The following is a 9224-nucleotide window of genomic DNA, read 5'->3' as shown; positions in this document are numbered from 1 at the left end:
GATATGTACTGGTCCTTCAGGGCGACACTGTGACGACAGTTATCTACTTGTCCTTTGGGGCGACACTGTGATAACAATTATCTACTGGTCCTTTGGGGTGACACCGTGATGACGATTATCTAATGGTCCTTTAGGGTGACACCATGACTACAATATATAGGTCCTTCAAGTCGACACTGTGTAAATGACATACAGGCCCTATGAGACGACATTTTGAAATGGGTTTACTAATTTTTAAAAATCAAAAGTCCATGGTTAGCCATGACATAATCTAGTGGTGAACAAGTAGACTTTATGGTGAAATGGAGTCTCCCAGGATAGTAAGTAGGAAACCTGTCAAGGTACAAAAAAAGGGAAATCACTGTATGATTTGCGCGACAAGAAGTCTAACAAAATGAGCATCGTGCATTTGCAAACACGGGCAAACATGATAATAAGAGAATCCTCTAAAATGTGAAGGTAAGTAGAACTGGTAAAAATGTCTTAACAAGGATATATGTGAGAGGAAAGAGAAATTCCTTCAAAGTATTGGCAAATAGGTATCCACCATAAAGGTCCACCAAAGTTCGATAAGTAAACAAGTTTTTGGTTGTAATAAAGTGATATGATTATGCAAATATTAATCCTAAGTATTCATGGGTAAAGAGGTTGCTAGAATAAGAGGGAAGTCCGCCGAGGACTTTCTTAAGAAAGCAAAACACCAAGGACAATCTGGAGTAGAAAGTCCATCGGGAAATAATAGAAGAAACGAAAGTCTATCATAACTGTATAGAGCAGGGAAGTCCTCTTAGGACTATCAAATGTGAAAGCCTGCCAAGGGAAATCTAAAAAAGAAATACTTCGTAGGGAACTATCTATTACTGGGAGTATTTTAGTAGAACGATCTGAAATGGGTAAGTCCTCCGAGATTATTGACGAGTACAAGTCCGCAAAGAACAAGGTGATCATGTATCAGCCAATTCTCAAATTCAAGATAGCAAATGAGATTCTCAGTATATGGGTCTTCCTTAGAAGAAGGGTTTAAGCACAGGATAAGTCATAAAAAGAAAATTATCGGGGTAATGTAGTAAGCCTATTTTGAGTTCAAGGTGGAACGAAGAGATTAGGGTAAGGATCCACAGTTATGGTGAGATACCTGATAGTCCACCAAAAGTAGTTGTCAAATCGCATATTCGTGTATATAGAACCTTGATTAGTCGAGCCAGAAAGGTAAAATGGGAGCCTAAGATGGAGCTAGACAAGGTTGGGCCCCAGAAATGGGTTGTTTGAAAGAGTGCACCTATGATCAGATCAGCAGTTATATCCGCCAATGATTGGTTCAAAGAAGACATGAGCATCAGCTACTCTAGTGTTACTAAAAAATTCCTAAGTTTTGCTAAGGAGTTTTAAATTCTATACTTTTATTCTTATTTACCCAAAAGTTGAGAGCCTTTAATTTCTGATGTACAGAATCTCACTAAGTTCATCTAAACTTATGATTTTACTGTTTTGTATGCAGGATTAAAGAATTATTCAAGGGTTAAGAAGGGACCATGCCAAACGTTGTGAAGTTACGCAAATGGTGCCATAGTTGTACCATGCATTTAAAGAGGCACCCTTAGAGGCTGTGCCTCGGGGTTCGAATAAGAAGGCTTTTATAGAAGGCTTTTATAGAAGTTTTAATTCCCAAGTTGTTGTACACTTATAAACTTAAACCTACACAATAAGGTAATTTGATACTAAAAACTTTAGAAATAGTAGAAATTTTATCTGTAGTGATATTTTTTAACATGTTAACTAAATATACTTGTAACACCCCTTACCCGAGACGATTTCCGGAGTCGAGCATGAGGCGTTACTTGACTTAACTTAAAAGTTTGGGGAATAAAATTTTACTTTTGAAATTAATTTCACTATTCACAACAAAGTTGTCCACTTGCGCAGTAGTTACTAAATGAATTATAACTCGAGCTACAAAACTTGAAATTTAGATCTATAAATTTTCCCTAAAACTAAAATCATATATCTTTTTACCATAAATTTTTTAGAATTTTTGGTTTTATCCAATTAGTATAGTTTATTAGTTAAAGTCCCCCCTACTTCATTGATCGACTGTCCTGACCTCTCATCACTAAAATTTAATTATCTCATTTTACAGACTTCATATGGTGTTCCCACTTGTTCCTATAGAAGATACACTCAATAAGAAATCTAGACATATAAATTACAACTCATAACTATTTTTGTACAAGTTTTAATGATTTTCCAAAGTTAGAACAGGAGATTCCGAAAACCACTTTGACCTTGTCTAACCAAAATGCAAATATCTCAGAATACATAATTCCTTTGTCTACAATGTTATTTTTCTATAAAATAGACTCAATAAGCTTTAATTATATATCTTATCCACCCTCTAATTCATTTTCTACTATTCTTGGTGATTTTTCAAATTCATGTCACTACTGTTGTCTCAAAACTGATTTGCTAACAATTTTTTTTTTACTTTTTCATGATTTCTATGCATAATTTATTACCTAGACATTTATAACAACAAACACCTTCATACTTAGCCATTTTAATAACTATTCATCATCAAATATTTACATATCATCTTTTGGTCATATCTTAAGAATACAAAATCAAAATGACCAAGTCACTATACATGACATAGCTCGAAACATTTATCGTCTTAAAATACCGAGTTGTGGTGGTTGATAGTGTGAACGCTCTCCGACGTCTTCAAGATCCTGACTACGCTTGATAATACTATATGAAAGAAAAAAGAAATAAAAGAAGTATGCATAAAGCTTAGTAAGTTTACAAGTAAATAAATAACAACATTTAACATAAATAATGATATGCAAGTATCATGTTCTTAAGCTTTCTCTTTACTTACTCTCATTTACTTGTTTACTTACTTACCTACTTAGATAGCTTAAGATTACAACTTACTCTTCTCTTGCTGAAATATTGGTTCTCACTGATAACATAATATATTCTTAACTCTTATAACTCACTTGAAGCTGCTAATTATACTTTTACTTGAACTTACATAGAACATAATCAGTTTTCTAGCCCGTTGAGCCACATTGGAATAATAAGGATACTTGGGTCTCATATTTGATAATAACATGCCAAAGCCATATCCCAGACATGGTCTTACATGAGATGTTTCCTGTACTGCCAATGTCATATCCCAGATATGGTCTTAGATGGGAGTTCTCATATTGGTGCCCATGCCATGTCCTAGACATGGTCTTATGGGGGACCTCTCATCTTGGTGCCAACGTCATGTCCCAGACATGGTCTTACATGGGACCTCACATAATCTCAATGATGCCAATGTCATGTCCCAGACATGGTATTACATGAGATCTCTTTATCCAAATGTCATGACATTTGTATCCGATACATTCCTTATGTTTCAACGGGGCTTTTATCACTGATTCTCTGTCATCTCATACTTAAGTCAACATTAAATAATTTCATAAAATAAGTACATAATTGCTAGAAAATAGTAGCATTAATAATAATTATTGAAATATTGCATTTATTTACCATAAACTTACCTCGAATTCAAAAATGTGATCAAATCTAACACTTTAGTCCTTAATCTTTTTCTTTCCTCGATCTAGCTCCGGATTCGTTCTTCTTGATCTATAATAGCAAATTTAGCGTATTTAATACTCACATTCATCAAAACAGTCCTTGACTCAATTTTTGCAAAATTACAGTTTTGCCCCTAAACTTTTGCATATTTACACTTTTGCCCCAAAGCTCATAAATTAAACTTCATCTCTTATTCTTATGTTTTATAACATGCTGAACATTTTTCCCTTCTATGACAACATCAAATTCTTACTCTAACACTTATGAACATTAGGTATTTTTGCCGATAATGTCAATATACCCGTTTTCACTTAAAATCGACTAGCAAAAGTTGTTTAACATAATTCCTAGCTTCATATTCCACCATAAAACATCAAAATAAAAATGTTTCACCTATGGGTATTTTTCCAAATATGAACCCTAGGTTAAATTATTGCTAAAATAAGCTAAATTAAGCTACCGGGATTCCAAAAACATAAAGAACATTAAAAGCGGGAGTTGAAATCACTTACTATGAGCTTGAGAAAGTGAAGAAACCCTAGCTATGGCTTCTTTCAAATTTCAGCAGCAAGTAAATATGATGAATACAATTTTTACATCTTTTTCCCTTTCAATTCTATTTATTTACTAAATGACTAAAATGCCCTTACTTAAAAAAATCCTATTTCACTTATCTCATGTCCATTTTTGTCCATCACTAACTAATGGTCTAATTACCATATAATGACCCCTAATTTATAGTTCCATAACAATTAAATACCTTTAACATATAAAACTCAACTTTCACACTTTTTACAATTTAGTCCTTTTGACTAAATTGAGTGCCCAAACGTCAAAATTTTTGAACGAAATTTTCAAGAAATCTTTTCGTGAAATTGTAGGCCATAAAAATATAGTAAAAATAATTTTTTCCTTATCGAATTTGTGGTCCCGAAACCACTGTTCCGACTAAGCTCTAAATCGGGATGTTACAAGATTGGAGTGAAGTTATGTGTATATAAGAAACCTATCTTAGAATTTAAAAGTTGAAAGTAAATCAATATAGAATTATTGTTAAGTATATTGGGTTGATTGTGACACTTAGTACCCGAACCTAGCGATCAGGTCGGGTATAAGGTGTTACGGCATCAACACTCTAATTTCCTTCTTTGAAAATATGTTTGATTCTAATATTCGGGATAGAAGCACATAGCAAACTATAATCATTAATCAACATTGCAAGAGGATTAGTAATAAGCATATTAGAAATAAAAGAAACAACAACAGTACAATCGACTTCTATTTCTAAATGCGAGATTTTCAAATCAACAACAAGTTTAAGGCCATCTCACAACACATGCAACTCAGCCTTGATGATGTTACCTTTGGGGATATATCGATAACTTCTTATAACCAAACCACCAACATGATCTCAGATAATTGTCCCTGCCACTATTTTACTGGGATTGCCAAGTGATGATGCATTGGTATTGTGCTTTGTCCATCTTTGACGAGGCGACTTCCAATTAACCATCATTGAAAAGGGTGGGTATTTGCCTTCAAAGCTAGTGATATAACAAAGAATTCACATGCCCCAACCAAAGCTCACTCCCTAATTCTACCTTACCTAGCATTGCAATTAAAGGTGACAGCATTCCTAAGAAGCAATAATTCCTAAAAAGAAAAAGAGAAGACAAGGTGCTAGGGAAGTTTAGGATTAGAGGTATGGATTTAAGGTCGAAAAAATTCAACATTCCTAGTTACACGAAAAAGAAAGAAGTGTTGGATCTCATGCCACGGGTGTAGTATATTCGTTTGTAAACTTGTATTTTTTTCAAACAGATTGATTAACAAAAAATTATGAATTACATTAATATTATTTTGTATAATTTTCCTTATGTGGTTTCTGCATGCAAAGTAAAATAGAAGCAAATATTGGCTCACTAGTTGTCTAATGTTTAAACTAATACTAAGCGGTATTATGTGGTCGGATTGTAATACGAAAAGAAAACTTATATTAGTAGATGAACCTAAACATGTCCTTAGTCTAATCAGAAATGAGCAAAATCGACTAAAAGACTAATATACCATCCATCAAGTCCAATTGGGGAGATGTTTTGTCTTGGGCATCAAAGTGGATGACTCCCAAAAGATAGAGACATAGATGTGACTAACTGGAATGATAGTACATTGGACTGGACCGAAGAAGAATACATCCTGAATTCGTTTATGTATTTATTTACTTATGATGTTTACAGTGTGGCATACCTAAATCCTAAGTGAATGGCGGGCTATGTATGTGTGACTCGTATACTTTGATGTAAGTAAAAGTCTGAGTTCAAATATATAAGGAACTGAAAGCTGGTGTGTTGGGTGTACGACTTCTGTAGTATGTAGCGTGATTCACAACTGTGGAATTCATAGCCCAAAACATGGGTAAATGATATCCTCTCATTGGCATTACATAGTTGATGAAAATTAAACGTGGCCAAGGTTCATCCGTCTTTGTGATGGATGGTTTGATCACTATTTGATCATGATTGACCTTTCATGAAAGAAGATGTAATGATTACCATGAAATAAAATAGGATCATATTGGGAGAACATATATTATCCCAAAGAGATTAATGATATCCTATAAGGGTAACACACTTATGACAAGGTCATTAGATGAGCACTGAGTAGTTGCTTTCATAATGGTATACCGTTGGAAAGAGCTCAATCACGATACTATAGTGAAATGACTTCGTGACTAAATGACTTTATAATTAATAGGCGAAAAGGGGGAACTTAATTATAAATTATTTGAGCCCTAATCATATGTGTCCAATCAATATTTCCACTATATTGTTGAAACCATAAATAAATTGCATGTTGAATTAAATGAATAGAAATGGTGAAAATGGAGAAATGAGAAACATTTGGAAATGAATGTGATTTTCTCCAAAATATAATGACCTGAAAATGAATTTATGGTTTTTGAATTAAATGAAGTTTGAAAATGGAAATAAATAATTTGGTCATAGTGAACCCATTAAATGTAGATTAAATATATTTTCTCATAGTTTCTTTTACGGTAAAGTCATGATTCTAACAGAATTAGAATTGGGTTTAGAAGATTATTTAATTAGAAATAAATTGATATATTTATTTTGGGAAATAAAAAAACAAATATCGGGTTGGATCGAATTATAAAGTAGTAGGTTAAAAGTTCAGGAAGTACTTGTAATTTAACCTGTTATGAGAGAGGCCCAAAAGCCCCGCATGTTAAAGGGAAGGACAACAATCCCTAGTATTATTAACTAGGGTTGTCATCCCCTATAATTCTAGTTATAATAGGACTTCATTTTTCTACTGGAAATACACTTCTATAATTCAACAAAGGTTTAACTTCTTTTCCTTATAAATAGATGGCATCGATAGGGTTAAAAATAAAACTCAAAGATATTGTTACTTTGCCCGGAAATAGTGAGAGTTAATTCTCAAATATTAAATCTATTTTCTAAAATAAAATTTTTCCCAATTTCTATTGAGAAGAGATTTTCATTTTCACACTAAAAGTTAAGGAAACTATTTTTGGTTTTGTGTTTGATTCAAATTGTTCAAGCCCACACTCAAAGCAGTTTGTGGTATGAGAATAACGAAGAAGGTTATTCAATTAAAAGTCAAGAACGAGAAGGATTCATCTAGCTAAAAACACAAGTGCGATTTTGGTAAAGGGTTTATTGCTATAAATATCACAAATCGGCACGATTTTCAAATTTTTTTCACTATGCAAGAAAATCGTTTTCGAATAGGATTTATTTTTCCAAAAATTGGTATCAGAGTGTCGGGTTGTATTATGTTTATAATTTTATTTTGATAAGATGTGTCATTCTTGTAATTGTATGCATGTCTAAAGGAATGAATTTATGATATTATTTTATTATTATGTATGATAAAATAAATTTGCCAAAGTTGTGATTCCTAGAAAATTAAATTAAATTAAATTTATTGATTTATCGGGCATGTATATTTTAGATCGTGGACTATCATCTTCACGCATGGTTTAATTTTATTATTTTAGAATAAAATATTTGAGCTGGAAACGGACATAGGAATTTTGTTACCTAAATTTTTCAACGGAACTAGGAGAACTGAGACGTATCTAGGCCATCAAGACGATGCAAACCTGACCCAGCCAAACTAGCATGAGACCAACAGTGGTCTGGCAGCAAGCGACTACTGGTGATCTAACAGTGATGATCGACGACAAGGGTTAGCGATGGAGGCTGATGACGGTGGCTAGAGGCGATTCGATGGTGACTTGAGATAACCCAACTATGGTCGGTAATGGCAGTTCAGTGACAATGATACAAAAATGGCTGCAAAAAGACAATGACAATGAAAACGTGAACTGGTACTGTACCATAAGTCCATGGTGACAAAATAGAAGACCCAAAGTATGCTTTGAGGTGAATTTTTTTTATTTTTTTTATTTTTTCTGGGATGGAATCATGGAAACTTTAGATAGTTAAAGTCTTTTAAATTTTTATGCTTTTATATATGTGATAAGCATGATGATATTGATATTACTGTGAATGTATGTTCATGCATATGTACGATAAGCATGTCATATAGTTTAGGGAAGAATGTCACATGTACTTGACATGCATATATTATTCATTCATGATTGAAATCGAACATTAAAAACCTTGCATGTTTTTAAAAAATTGAGTAAGAGAAGGTCCCTAAACAAGACCTACGACCTCCATCAGTGGTTCTTGTCATGATATGACAATTTAACTACCCCACGGTAGGATTGTCATGTGGAGCCTACTATATCCAGACTCGGTGATTCGGGTCGGGTGGAAAGTGTTACAATACCACATGATAAATAGGTATATAAATAGCATGTATATTTAATTGAATTATAGGTTTTAGAAATTGATAGACTTGGCCTATTTTATCCATGTATATAATTACCTAGGGAGGACCTAAGGCATTGTTTGGTAGAAATTTTTTAGCCTAAAAGATATTCCATAAATATTTTCCCTAGTACCTACTTTGAGCCTTAATCCATTTTCTTGATGAGCCAAAAATGAAACCCTAAGCCTAATAGATAATTTACTTGATCTTTTATTTCTTAGTTCTTGCACGAATTTAGACGTCCAACCATCGATATTGAGGGTTTAGGTAGATAAATCTCAATGGTTTCAAAGGAAACGAAAAAATTTGAGTGACTAAGGAATTGTATGGTATAATGAGTACAAGATTTTGAACTTGTATAAAATAAGACAAAAAGTTAATCGAGAAAATCTCGATGAAAAATAAAAACAATGTGAGCTGGAAAAAAAGTACTCTCACTTTTGTTCAAAAAAGAAATAAAAAGATAATAATTTTTTTATGATCTCAAATGATTGTATTCATAAATACTATACAAGGCCTTAGTAAATTGAGAAATAAGAAAGGTGAGGGAAGTGGATATAAGGTGGTGAGCATATGTATACTCGGGGGAGTATCGGGGACAATATCATGTGACAAACTACTTTCGTGCTTAATTGTTTGATTGAGCCTATTCTTTGAATTCCAAACCAACCTAAATCACAGAATGCTACAAGACGAAAAGTCCTATGTGACTTAGGTAGTAATTTATATGGATGAAATTGTTCCAAGTT

Source organism: Gossypium hirsutum, chromosome D13 (genome assembly GCF_007990345.1).
Source record: "Gossypium hirsutum isolate 1008001.06 chromosome D13, Gossypium_hirsutum_v2.1, whole genome shotgun sequence".
Taxonomy (NCBI): Eukaryota; Viridiplantae; Streptophyta; class Magnoliopsida; order Malvales; family Malvaceae; genus Gossypium; species Gossypium hirsutum.
Note: the sequence above shows the minus strand (reverse complement) of the source record.